The 14459-nt window shown below is 36.6% G+C and overlaps 2 non-coding genes across 2 annotated transcripts; both read right to left on the bottom strand.

The window, feature by feature from the left end:
- Positions 1-10511: 10511 nt before the first annotated feature.
- Positions 10512-10585, bottom strand: TRNAT-UGU (transfer RNA threonine (anticodon UGU)). The gene has a single exon. It is a non-coding gene; the product is annotated as a tRNA-Thr (tRNA).
- Positions 10586-12633: 2048 nt separating this feature from the next.
- On the bottom strand, positions 12634-12707 carry TRNAT-UGU (transfer RNA threonine (anticodon UGU)). Its single transcript has one exon. It is a non-coding gene; the product is annotated as a tRNA-Thr (tRNA).
- Between the last annotated feature and the right edge of the window lie 1752 nt (positions 12708-14459).

Raw genomic sequence — 14459 nt, 5'->3', positions numbered from 1 at the left:
CCACACAGTTTGACCTGGATGAACTTCAGGGACTTGTTTTCATTCAAACGACATGTGGGGGTGTTCTCAAAAGGAGAGGTCCCTGACAATTGTTGGACTCGCCTTTCATTATAGAATTATTATTTTTTTAATTCCCCATAATAAGGACTATCAAAGAGGTGCAGTAGTAGCAGTAAGGCACTGGGTCTGGGCAGACAAACACTCACACAACTTGTTGGATTCGTCAACCACAGCCATAAACATCCCATGCTTTTTTTTGCTACTTCTACTAATCAGTCATTGATACGTACTCTCCTATACACAGTCCTTTCCACTGTACCTCATCAACAAGCGTCAAAACGGCTTGTAATGGTACCAGAACAGCTTGTAATAGCGTAGGCGAATGGACGAATAAGGATGATGAAACATGAACAGGGAATTTTCATTAAAAGTAAAGTTTATATGAAAATGTATGCACACGTCTACTGAAATAAAATGTTTAAAATAAATTGTCTAATGCACCATTTGTGTTTTGTGCAATTTAGGTCTTTAATACTAGGTGTTATTGTTGCACATAAAAAATAGCAGGTTCTGTTGGTGTTATCAGAAATACATTGATTCAGTAGAGTGTCTCATTTTGTGGAGCTGACTTTCACGTGAGACACAGATTTAGATGTTGAACGATCAATAGGGAACAAAGGCAGTTGGTTGGGCCTTTGCATTCTGAAGCTTCCAAACAAGCTCTTCGTTCGTCATGCTCAGTTGTTTCTTTTCCCTGATCTCTTTCTCTATGTTCTCACGCAGATGGGTGTTTTCAGCAGATAATTGCCTAAAATCTGTATCAAATAAACATTAAACAACTTTTTTTTGTAATAAAAGACTATTACACGTTGTTTTATCATTGATATGATGTCTGTGATGCGTTACCGGAATATCCCCTTTGTGTGCACAGAACTATGCATAGGGCACGTGCTCACGCATTTAGACTGGAAGAAGGGAGATTTAGTCTAAGGCGAAGGAAAGAGTTTTGTACAGTAAGAACAATAAGGATGTGGAATTCTCTGCCTGCAGAGGTAGTTTTATCAGAGTCTGTACAGACTATACAACAATTGGATAAATACTTGCAAAAACATAATATTCAGGGTGGTCATTTTTATGGGAAAATTGCTTCTTGATCCAAGGAAAGATCTGACTGCCATTTTGGTTGTCAAGAAAGGTTTCTTCCCCTTAGTTTGTTGCAAAACTGGAAAGAGCTACAAACTTGATCATTTTTGATACTTCAGCCTCTTTATTGCCCTACTGTACAATCAGCTCTTTGCACTGGCTGCACCCCTTATTATTCCACCCCTGCATAATTTTCTATTTCACTTACCGTGTCACTTCGGTGTTTCTATCAATCTGTGCACTCAGGTCTTCATTTTTCTGCTGAAGAGTTTGGACCTTTTTCTCCAGAATGAAGTTTGTCTCAGCCTATAGTAGAAAACAGATTTAAAGATGTCTTATATGTACATCATTTACAATCATCTCAATGTGGTTTTAGCTGTTCCAATTATCATCACAACAAATTGTCATTTCTATGAATGCAACAACACAAGCTTTCAATGCGCAATGTGAGATTCAATAAGGTGATGTTAGCAGCCACATTGCCAGCAAATAACTTGAAAAAGCCTTGACGCATCATTACCATGCAACAACATTAAGAGTGACACATGATGTACATCATGACTGTATCCACCAATGACATCATTGCCATATTTTTATCTTAATGATGCAAACTAAACTTGTTCACTATTTCTTTGGGGGGGGCATAATTGTGATGGCACAATATAAAAGTATGTGCTAACACTGGTATGTATAAAAAGAAACCCACCAGCATTTCCAATTCCATGATTCGTTTCTCCTTCTTCCGAATCAATTCATTCTTCAGGTCAAGCACTGCCTTCATACTGTTTAGATCTTGTTCCAAGTACTGATAAGGTGCTAACGCAACCTGTCGCAAAAGAAACAGTAGGATTCACGCTTATTGTATAACAAAACTGGCCATAAGGTACATATACAAACAAAAAGTAGTTGTTTTTGGAATAAATGGAGAGAAGAGATCTGTGAGGAGCAGGGTAATCATTAACTAATCAAATTTCGGTCCTGTTCTGGCCAATTTCCTCACCCTTCCTTAAAACGGCTGCCTGAACCCATCAACAACAATCAGCTACCTAACAAATGGGTAGAGATAAATTGATGGGGAGTAAGATTAATAAAGATGATTAACATGCATACTTAACTGTAGAAAAGAAAGCACTGTCACTGAAACTAACACAAGGCAAGGGGATGGGGAGTAAGGAAACTTTGGAAATGCATTAAAAGGAGTGCTGATTAATCCTTCCATGCATTTGCATTGATAAAAAGGTGTCCCTCAGCTATCATATGCGCTATAGGGATTATGATGACATCAACTGAGGACATTTTTAGAAAATATATTTTTGAGGGTTATATTAAAGAAATGAATCAAAAGCAAACATATACATGAGATTCCGTGAAATACCTGAAGCTGCTCTTTAGTGCTCTTCTTTAAAGAGTCTTCCAGCCATGTTATTTTGTCTTTAAGTGAACGAGTTTGCAATGTTAGTGTGTCCACCTGGTCCTTAAAAATAAGCAAACAATCATATATTTTTAAAAACTAGACACCCCAAGGTATTTGAAATGCTGGTATTTTAACCCTTTCCATGCACTGATTTTACCACCAGCCTTTGTGAAACCTTATGGTAGTAAAAAAAAAAATTATTTTTTTCACACACGTTGTACTTCAGATATAACTATATCGCTCCTGTTATATATCCGTGTCGAACAACACCCCAATATGTGTTCAGTAACATTTCCTGAGCGCAGTGATACCCCCCAAGCATGGGTTTGTTTAGTTATTTGGGAGGTAAAAGGCCACCTTTGTGAGCTGTGTATTTTTTTGCCATTTAGACATCTGATCCTACTGCCCCCATGTCCCATATTTGGGACATCTTTGAACCCAGCCAATTCAATTTACCCCCTTAAATCATACATTTTTTAACCTCTTAACGACAATCCACGTACATGTACGGGGTTGCCGTGCAACGAGATAACGACAATATATAAAATCTGTGGGAGCACGAAATGAGAAAGAAGAAAATCACAGCTAAACAGTAACACAGAAAAACGATAAAAGAGCCATTGTCCCGCAATATACTATGAGTAATAACCCCTATTGTCCTTAAGGGGTTAATACTAGACACCCTATGGGCATTTGTAATGCCAATATTTTAACTCTTTCCATGCTGGAATTTTTGTGAAGATAAAGAATTGTAGGACTTGCTTAGGTGATTTTTACATGTTACCATGTTTTTTTTACATTTTTTTAACATTTTTGAACAATAATTTTGTAAAAAATGTTTTACATTTTTTTTAAAAAATGTGTTTTTTTTTTACTCATCACAGATTAGTGAGCTGGGCTCCATTGACCTTGCATGGTTTGATGCAGTAGCTGAAGGAGAAGCTTGAGAGTTCTCAAGAGGGTCTGTAAACTCATTCAGTTTTCTATTGCTCATGCCATCCTGTGAATGACAGCAATGTCATTTACAGGATGGCACTTGTGGTTGCTCTTCAGAGCAATCATAAGGCTATCGGGGTAGGGGGGTAGTGTTACTGACATGCCTCGATATCGAGTCATGTCAGCAACACAGTTTATGCTTAAGGGTCTCCTGTTTACTAGACAGGCGCTTTAACCATCTAAGCCAGCGCGCCTTGATGGCTGCTTTAGTTTTCAAAACCATGGTCTACCCTGCTCTTCAACATTTGACCAATTTGTTAGAGAAGAACAAATCTTACTATAGCAGTAATGATTTGAACTAGCAATGGAAAATTGGGCTGTTTTGCAGTCTTTTTAGCTGAAACTATTAAATTTAAAAGAAACTCGCATGAGAAGTGGGATGTCATGAATTAAGAATCACAGGATAAGATAATTCACAAATGCCACAAACACCTACCAAGAACTCAGATGTTAGGCTCAGTATAAACAAGAGAATTAGTGTGTTTAACCAGAAAGGGATTATAGACGATGAGAAAAAATCTACTGAGATCTAAATGGTCATGATTCTTGAAGCCTTTAACCTCTTTAAGAATTAGACTGGACGCGGTCTTCAGAGACTAGGCACAAATTCAACAGTGGATGCTCTAAAACTTAGGCACTGCTGAGAGTCAAACTCAGTATCTCCTGTTTACTAGAAAAGCGCTTTAAGCATCTAAGCCACAGCGCCTCAACAGCTGCTTATTTTTCTAAAATTATGGAATACGCTGCTCTTTAACATTTGACCGATATGTTAGAAAGGAGCAAATCTTACTATGGCAGTAATGATTTGAACTAGCAATGGAAAATTGGGCTGCTTTGTATTATTTTTAGCTGAAACTATTACATTTAAAAGAAACTCACATTCGAAAGGTCTCTTCTCTATAGATGAAAGCGGGCAACGATAATGCCTCCAAAAGGTGACAAAACTGGCAAGGGTGATAAAGAGGAAAAATCTAAAATGTCTGTGAAAACAAAGAAACCTCCTCCAATTAGTGCCTACTACTCTCCTAAAAGTCAAACGGATACTTCTGTCTTATCATCTAAATCGTCTCCAGATCGACTAAGTGAGATTAGTATAACCAACCCGCCAGATTATATTACAAGGACCAATTTGATGATGGCACTAGATTCTTTATATATTAAAATTAAAGCTGATTTGGACCATAATCTTAAAGAATATAAGGAAGAAATGACCCATATGAAGGTCACTTTAGCTGCTCAATCAAAAGAAATTACTATGCTACATTTGAAAATCAAACCGCTTCAATCTCAAAATGAAGTATTAAACGCAGATTTAACAAGACAAGATCTTAAACTTGCAGACCTAGAAGACAGGTCACGCAGACAAAATCTTAAAATTCGTGGGATATCTGAAGATGTGATCGAACTGGAACCGTACTTGATGGAACTACTTTCAACATATATAGACTGTCCAAAATACGGTCCTATATTAATTGAAAGAGCCCATAGACTTCCGCTGCCTCCTAATTGGACACAAACAAATACACCTAGAGATGTTATTATCTGTTTTGCCAACTCCAGAATCAAAGAAGATCTAGTTAAAGAAATGAGAAGGAACCCTACTAAAATTGCAAAATTTGCATCCCTAACTACATATCTCGATCTTTCACATGCAACCAGAATACACAGAAAAAAATATTCTGATATTACTACCTGTTTACGGCAAAATAATATTATTTATTCCTGGGGTTTTCCCACAAAATTGCGAATTAATTATCAAGGGAAAATCTATATTTGCAATGATCCTATACAAGCAAAGGACAATTTACTGAAATGGAATCTTACCATATAAGACTCTCTAATCTATAGAAGAAAATGTATGTTGTTTTTTGTTTTTTTTCTATTTTTCTATTTTACATTTTTTTTTTTTATTTTTTTTTTATGATATAAAGTATAAGATATTACCGTATTATTACCTAAAATACTATTCTAATTGGGAAATATTATGATTGGTTTATTCATTGCGTTGGCAATGTACTGGTTGGAAATGATGTGTTATGTGTTATAATTTTAGTCCAGTCACTAAGCTGGCAACGTATTGGTTGGATACGATATAAATGATATAAATGGTTGATAACAATATAAAAGATATAATAGATTACTTAGAATATAGATTATCACAAATTCTTTTTTTTTTTTCTCTTAAAAATATTAGATAAAATTATGGGACTCACAGAGACTCACAGAGATATATAAGTATTGTTAATCTTTAGATAAGATATCTTCACAAAGCTAGAATTGAGATATTAGGATAGGAAAATTTAAAAGACACTAATATATACTCACGACACATATATGGGTGAATAGTAATAGATTTATTAGAATAAATCACTTGAGAAGAAGGAGACTTCTATTATAGCTATTAATATAAATTTCCTTTCTGATACATATATTGACAAAAACCTATGGTCATATACTAATATGGGTATATTTATATATATATATATGTATATTATTTCCCCTCCTTTTTTTTTCTTTTTCTTCAGGATTAATGATATAAGATATAAGATATTATCACAAGCTATCACCTAAAATACCATCTCAAATGGGAAATATCATGATTGGCTATACTATCATGGTACTGGTTGGAAATGATATATTTTGTGTTATAATCTTGGTCTGGTTATTGAGTTGGTATGTACTGGTTGGAAATGATATATTACTGAGATGGCAATGTATTGACTTGAAATAATATAAATGGTTATTAACAATATAAAAGATGTAGATTATCACATTATTATAAAAAAAAAATTATTTTCTTTGCGTAATTTCATTAAATATGATATTTGGATAGATAGATATAGTTTATACTATTTTTATGGAAATAAGAGATGATTGTGCTCCTTACCTTCGTTGGCCTTAAAACACGTCCTCATTCCTTGCTGGTTCAAGGAATTTCTTCACACTAATGGCGGAAATAATGTTTTTCCTGCATAGTGTGTTGGGTTTGATTGTTTTTTTTGTTGTTTATGAATGTTGTTGTCAGGTGCTTTCTAGTTGGAGATTGAGGGATAGGGAGCAGTGCTGGTGGAGGACGGGAAAACAAATTTTCCATGTCCCTTAAATTGATGACAATTAATGCACAGGGTTTAAATTCTCCATATAAGAGATCTTATTTGTATGACACATTAATCAAAGAGGGGATAGATATTGCATTTATTCAAGAGACACACTGGAATCAAATAATAGAAAAATCTGCTTGGAAATATCATAGATACCGACATATTTATGTATCTTCTCTTCTAGATAAAAAGAAGCGGGGAGTAGCCATATTGATATCAATTAAAAATAAATTTGAGTATATACATCATGAAGCTGATAAGGAAGGAAGAAGGATTATACTTGTCTGTAATATAAATGATGTTACCTATACCCTGGTTAGCCTATATGCCCCATCAGAAGGATCGACAAGATTTCTCAATTCAGCTATGGAAACAATAGAAAAAATCTCTAAAGGCTCATTGATTATAGCAGGCGACCTGAATTGCATAATCGATATTGAAAAAGATACTAAGACTTTGAAGAACCGCAAATCAGATGCGTGTTTGAAAACTAGGGCCAAAGCATTTTCCGATTCTCTATTTAAACATGGCCTTTATGATGTGTGGAGGGTGCAACATCCTGAGGAAAGAGACTACTCTTTCTTCTCGAATGTGCACCAATCATATTCACGCATTGATTATTTCTTAATGCCTGGTCACTCTTTGGAAATCTCTACTACCTCTCTAATTGGAAATATCTCATGGTCTGACCATGCCCCAGTATTTATTTTTATCAAGGATAACCCTCAATATAGAACAAGAACTCGTTGGAGACTCAACGAATCTCTTTTAAAAACAGAATTCGATAAGATAGATCTGATAAAACAAACAACATCTTTTTTGGAGCATAATGATAATAATGAGACCTCAGATCTAAATTTGTGGTGCACCCTAAAATGTGTTCTTAGGGGACACTTAATAAAAAAGGGTGCTTGGATTAAAAAACAGAGAGGTAAAGAACTTGCCGATCTGTATATTGAGTTGGCAAAACTTGAGAGACTAAATAAACAATATCCATCCAGAGATTTCTCGAAGCAGTTAGAGACTATTAAAGAATCGATAATCATTAAACTTAAAATTAAAACTGAAACAATAATGCAAAGATTGAAATCTAGTTGGCATTATGGAAATAATAGAGTAGGGAAAAATCTTACTAAAAGATTGAAGGCACAAATTGAATCATCTAGAATAAAAAAATTATACACAATGGAACAACTTGTATATCACCAACACAGATAGGCAATGCCTTTAAACAATATTATGAAACCTTATACAATTTACCCGAACCTAAGATTGCTACTACTGATATAGCTCAATTTTTAGAGGCCTTGCATCTTCCAAAACTTTCTGCAGAAAAATTAATACAATTAAATCAACCACTAACAACTCAAGAGACTACTATTGCAATTCTTAATTTGAAAAAAGGGAAAGCTCCAGGCCCTGATGGCTTTTCAGCTATATTTTTTCAAATCTTGAACTCAGTAATTTCTCCCATCCTAACAAAATCTTTTAATTCTATTTCTACTGGAAGAAGTTTTCCAAAAGAGATGTTGGAGGCGAGTATATCGCCAATTCCGAAACCAGGGAAGGATCCTTCACTGGTTACTAACTACAGGCCAATATCTCTCATCAATTTAGATGTGAAGATATATTCTAAGATCCTGGCCTCTAGATTGGCTCGAATAATACGAGATTTGATACATCCAGATCAGGCAGGATTCATTCCTGGTAGGGCGGGAGAAGAAAATACGCGCAAAATCTTCAATATCATTGAATATATACATAGATATAAAATCTCTTCAGTTATAGTAGCTTTAGATGCCCAAAAGGTATTTGATAGGGTCAGTTCTTAGCTGAAACACTTCAAGCATTTGGTTTAACAGGTCTTTTTGTTGTGCCAATATTCAAAAAATGGACAAAAAGTGACCCGGGGAATTATAGGCCTGTTAGTTTAACTTCTGTTGTGTGTAAACTGTTTGAGGGTTTCCTAAGAGATGCTATTTTGGAGTATCTCAATGAAAATAAGTGTATGACTCCATATCAGCATGGGTTTACAAGGGATCGGTCCTGTCAAACTAACCTGATCAGCTTTTATGAGGAGGTGAGCTCAAGACTGGATCGGGGTGAATCGCTGGATGTCGTATATCTTGATTTTTCCAAAGCATTTGATACGGTGCCACATAAAAGGCTGGTACATAAAATGAGAATGCTTGGGCTGGGGGAGAATGTGTGTATGTGGGTAAGTAACTGGCTCAGTGATAGGAAACAGAGGGTGGTTATTAATGGTACATACTCTGAGTGGGTTACTGTTGCTAGTGGGGTACCACAGGGGTCAGTTTTGGGTCCTATTCTTTTTAATATATTTATTAATGACCTTGTAGAGGGATTGTATAGTAAAGTATCAATCTTTGCAGATGATACTAAGCTCTGTAACGTGGTTAACACAATAGAGGACAGTGCACGATTACAAATGGATCTGCATAGGTTGCAGGCTTGGGCTGGGATGTGGCAGATGAGGTTCGACACAGATAAATGTAAGGTTATGCACATGGGGAAGAAAAATCCAGGCTGGGAATATGTATTAAATGGGAAAACACTGGGGACGCCTGACATGGAAAAGGACTTAGGAGTTTTAGTTAACAGTAAATTTACCTGTAGCGACCAGTGTCAGGCAGCTGCTGCTAAGGCAAATAAAATCATGGGGTGCATCAAAAGGGTCATAGATGCCCACGACAAGGAAATAATTCTACCACTGTACAAGTCACTAGTCAGACCACACATGGAATACTGTGTACAGTACTGGGCACCAGTGTACAAGAAAGATATAGTGGAGCTGGAGAGGGTTCAAAGACGGGCAACCAGAGTAATAAGGGGAATGGGAGGACTACAGTACCCAGAAAGATTATCAGAATTAGGGTTATTTAGTTTGGAAAAAAGACGGCTTAGGGGGGATTTAATAACTATGTATAAATATATAAGGGGACAGTACAGAGATCACTCCCAGGACCTATTTATACCCAGGACTGTATCTATAACAAGGGGACATCCTCTACGGTTGGAGGAAAGAAGGTTTCTACACCAGCACAGACGGGGGTTCTTTACAGTAAGAGCGGTGAGATTATGGAACTCTCTGCCAGAGGAAGTGGTTATGGTAAACTCAATAAAAGAGTTCAAAAGGAGCATGGACGTGTTTCTTGAAAGCAATAATATTACAAGTTATGGATATTAGATTAATAGGGACAGAACGTTGATCCAGGGATTTATTCTGATTGCCATATTTGGAGTCGGGAAGGAATTTTCCCCCTGGTATGGGGCAATTGGCATCTGCTTCATAAGGGTTTTTTTGCCTTCCTCTGGATCAACACAGTAGGGACACAATATGTATATAGGTTGAACTTGATGGACTTTGGTCTTTTTTCAACCTTATGAACTATGTTACTATGTTACTATGTTACCTAACTATGGCCTTATATACATCTCTGGTCGCAAAGATTAGAGGCCCTTTTTTAGACTCAGATATGTTTCACATTTATAATGGTACAAGGCAGGGCTGCCCGTTAGCTCCCCTGTTATATGCTCTAACAATTGAGCCTTTAGCTGCCTATATTAGAAACTCTTCTAATATTCATGGTATAAATATTGATAAACATGAATATAGTATTACCTTATATGCAGACGATGTTTTATTAACATTATCTGCACCCTTATTATCTATCCCTGCTTTTTTAAAAGGAATAGAAAAATTTGGATACTATTCTAATTACAAACTTAATTTATCAAAGACTCAGATGATTCCATTTTATCTCTCTGAGTCTCAGATGACTGGACCCAGACTTCATAGACTAGGCACAAATTGAAGAGTGGGTGCTCTAAAAGCTAGGCACTGCTGAGAGTCGAACTCAGGAGCTCCTGTTTACAAGACAGGCGCTTTCACCATCTAAGCCACAGCGCCTCGTTGGCTGTTTAGGTTTTCAAAACCATGGTCTACCCTGCTCTTCAACATTTGACCAATTTGTTAGAGAATAACAAATCTTACTATAGCAGTAATGATTTGAACTAGCAATGGAAAATTGGGCTGTTTTGCAGTCTTTTTTGCTGAAACTATTAAATTTAAAAGAAACTCACATGAGAAGTGGGATGTCATGAATTAAGAATCACAGGATAAAATAATTCACAAATGCCACAAACACCTACCAAAAACTCAGATGTTAGGCTCAGTATAAACAAGAGAATTAGTGTGTTTAACCAGCAAGGGATTATAGACGATCAGTAAAAACCTGATCAGTAAAAACCTGGTCATCATTGTTTAAACCTTTAACTTCTTTAAGAATTAGACTGAACCTGGAGTTCATAGACTAGGCACAAATTAAACAGTGGATGTTCTTAAAGTCAGGCACTGCTGAGACTTGATGTCAGGATCTCCTGTTTACGAAACAGGTGCTTTAAACAACTAAGCCACGGCGCCTCAAAGGCTGCAATGTTTTGCAAAGCCATGGAGTACCCTGCTCTACAACATTTGACCGATATGTTAGTATAGCAGTAATGATTCAAACTAGCAATGGGAACAAAATAACTGACATCTAGATGGTCATGATTCTTGAAGCCTTTAATTTCTTTTAGAATTAGACGGAACCCAGACTTCATAGACTAGGCACAAATTAAACAGTGGATGTTCTGAAAGTCAGGCACTGCTGAGATTTGAACTCAGGATTGCATGTTTACGAAACTGGTGCTTTAAATAACTAAGCCACCTCACCTTGAGTTGTGTGTGCTTTTCCAGAACCATGGAGTACCCTGCTCTACAACATTTGACCAATTTATTAGAGAAGAACAAATCTTACTATGTCAGTAATGATTTGAACTAGCAATGGAAAATTGGGCTGTTTTGCAGTCTTTTTAGCTGAAACTATTACATTTAAAAGAAACTCACATGAAAAGTGGGATGTCATGAATTAAGAATCACAGGATAAGATGATTCAGATATGCCACAAACACCTACCAAGAACTCAGATGTTAGGCTCAGTATAAACAAGAGAATTAGTGTGTTTAACCAGCAAGGGATTATAGACGATGAGAAAAAATCTACTGAGATTTAGATGGTCATGATTCTTGAAGCCTTTAACTTCTTTAAGAGTTAGACTGGACACAGTCTTCATAGACTAGGCACAAATTAAACAGTGGATGCTCTAGAATTTAAGCACTGCTGAGAGTCAAAGTCAAGATCTCCTGTTTACTAGACAGGCGCTTTAACCATGTAAGCCACAGCTCCTCAACACCTGCTTGTTTTTCTAAAATCATGGAGTACCCTGCTCTTCAACATTTGACCGATATGTTAGAAAGGAACAAATCTTACTATAGCAGTAACGATTTGAACTAGCAATGGAAAATTGGCCTGTTTTTTTGTATTTTTAGCTGAAACTATTACATTTAAAAGAAACTCACATTGGACGTGGGATGTCATGAATTAAGAATCACAGGATAAGATGATTCAGATATGCCACAAACACCTACCAAGAACTCAGATGTTAGGCTCAGTATAAACAAGAGAATTAGTGTGTTTAACCAGCACGGGATTATAGACGATCAGTAAAAACCTGATCAGTAAAAACCTGGTAATGATTGTTTAAACCTTTAACTTCTTTAAGAATTAGACTGAACCTGGAGTTCACAGACTAGGCACAAATTAAACAGTGGATGTTCTAAAAGTCAGGTGTTGTTGAGACTTGATCTCAGGATCTCCTGTTTACAAAACCAGCACTTTAACCAACTAAGCCACAGCACCTTCACATCTGATGGTTTTTCCAGAACCATGGAGTCCCCTGCTCTACAACATTTGACCGAAATGTAAGTATAGCAGTAATGATTCAAACTAGCAATGGGAACAAAATAACTGACATCTAGATGGTCATGATTGCTTAAGCCTTTAATTTTTTTTAGAATTAGACAGGACCCGGACTTCATAGACTAGGCACAAATTAAACAGCGGATGTTCTGAAGGTCAGGCACTGCTGAGATTTGAACTCAGGATCTCCTGTTTACAAAACAGGCGCTTTAACCATCTAAGCCACAGAGCCTTTTTGACTGTTTTGGTTTTCAAAACCATTGTCTACCCTGCTCTTCAACATTTGACCGATATGTTAGTATAGCAGTAATGATTCAAACTAGCAATGGGAACAAAATTACTGACATCTAGATGGTCATGATTGTTTAAGCCTTTAACTTCTTTAAGAATTAGACTGTACCCGGACTTCATCGACTAGGCACAAATTAAACAGTGGATGCTCTAAAATGTAGGTATTGCTGAGAGCCGAACTCAGGATCTCCGGACTACAAGACAGGAGCTTTAAGCATTAAAGCCACAGCGCCTTGTTCACTGTTCTGGTTTTCAAAACCATGGTCTACCCTGCTCTTCAACATTTGACCAATTTGTTAGAGAAGAACAAATCTTACTATAGCAGTAATGATTTGAACTAGCAATGGAAAATTCGGCTGTTTTGCAGTCTTTTTAGCTGAAACTATTAAATTTAAAAGAACCTCACATGAGAAGTGGGATGTCATGAATTAAGAATCACAGGATAAGATGATTCAGATATGCCACAAACACCTACCAAGAACTCAGATGTTAGGCTCAGTATAAATAAGAGAATTAGTGTGTTTAACCAGCACGGGATTATAGACAATGAGAAAAAATCTACTGAGATTTAGATGGTCCTGATTCTTGAAGCCTTTAACTTCTTTAAGAATTAGACTGGACACAGTCTTCATAGACTAGGCACAAATTCAATAGTGGATGCTCTAAAACTTAGGCACTGCTGAGAGTCGAACTCAGGATCTCCCGTTTACTAGACAGGCGCTTTAACCATCTAAGCCTTGACGCCTGCTTGTTTTTCTAAAATCATGGAGTGCCCTGCTCTTCAACATTTGACCTATATGTTAGAGAGGAACAAATCTTACTATAGCAGTAACGATTTGAACTAGCAATGGAAAATTGGGCTGTTTTGCAGTATTTTTTGCTGAAACTATTAAATTTAAAAGAAACTCACATGAGAAGTGTGATGTCATGAATTAAGAATCACAGGATAAGATGATTCAGATATGCCACAAACACCTACCTAGAACGCAAATGTTAGGCTCAGTATAAACAAGAGAATTAGTGTGTTTAACCAGCACGGGATTATAGACTATGAGTAAAAACCTACTGGGATGTAGATAGTCATGATTTTTTATGCAATAAACGTTTATTGACCATACAAATTGGAACAGCATGAAGATCATATCACAATACAGTAGACCGAGACGGGCAGTCCTGAGAACTGATATAGCATCAATACAACATAACGATGCGTGACACCAATCGAAACGGCCTGGTATGAATAAGAGCCAATAATGCGTAGGTATAAAAGAGCGTAACACGCAATAGGTGCAACAGAAACAAAAAAAACACTGTAATAATAAAGAAAGTAACATGTAAACCAGTGGCGTGTGCCACGCCGTTGCCTGATGGTCTTATAAAAAAAAAAAATTTGTAAAACAAATAGAAAATAGCAGTGCATGATATTGGGTGAACGCAGGAGTGTGTTACGATCAATCACATGTGTGGTAGCAGAGGAAAAACACGAGCCAAGTAGTCAGGCAGCCTATACACAATCTTGTACCACTTAAGTGACGGAACCCAAGAAAGTAGTAAAGGTCGGCGATGTAATAAGGGTCTTCCACCAAAACCATCGCTTCTCATATAAATGGGATTGCCCCCTAGAAGACCAGACTAAATCCTCCATGTGGGAGATAAAATGCATCTGACGAAGCCAAGCCTGGATCGGAGGAGT

The sequence above is a fragment of the Sceloporus occidentalis genome, unplaced genomic scaffold (genome assembly GCF_023333645.1).
Source record: "Sceloporus occidentalis isolate IW3139 unplaced genomic scaffold, rSceOcc1.0.p SCAF_49, whole genome shotgun sequence".
In the NCBI taxonomy this organism is placed as follows: domain Eukaryota; kingdom Metazoa; phylum Chordata; class Lepidosauria; order Squamata; family Phrynosomatidae; genus Sceloporus; species Sceloporus occidentalis.
The sequence above is the reverse complement of the archived record's forward strand: the minus strand, read 5'-3'. Positions and strand labels throughout refer to the sequence as shown.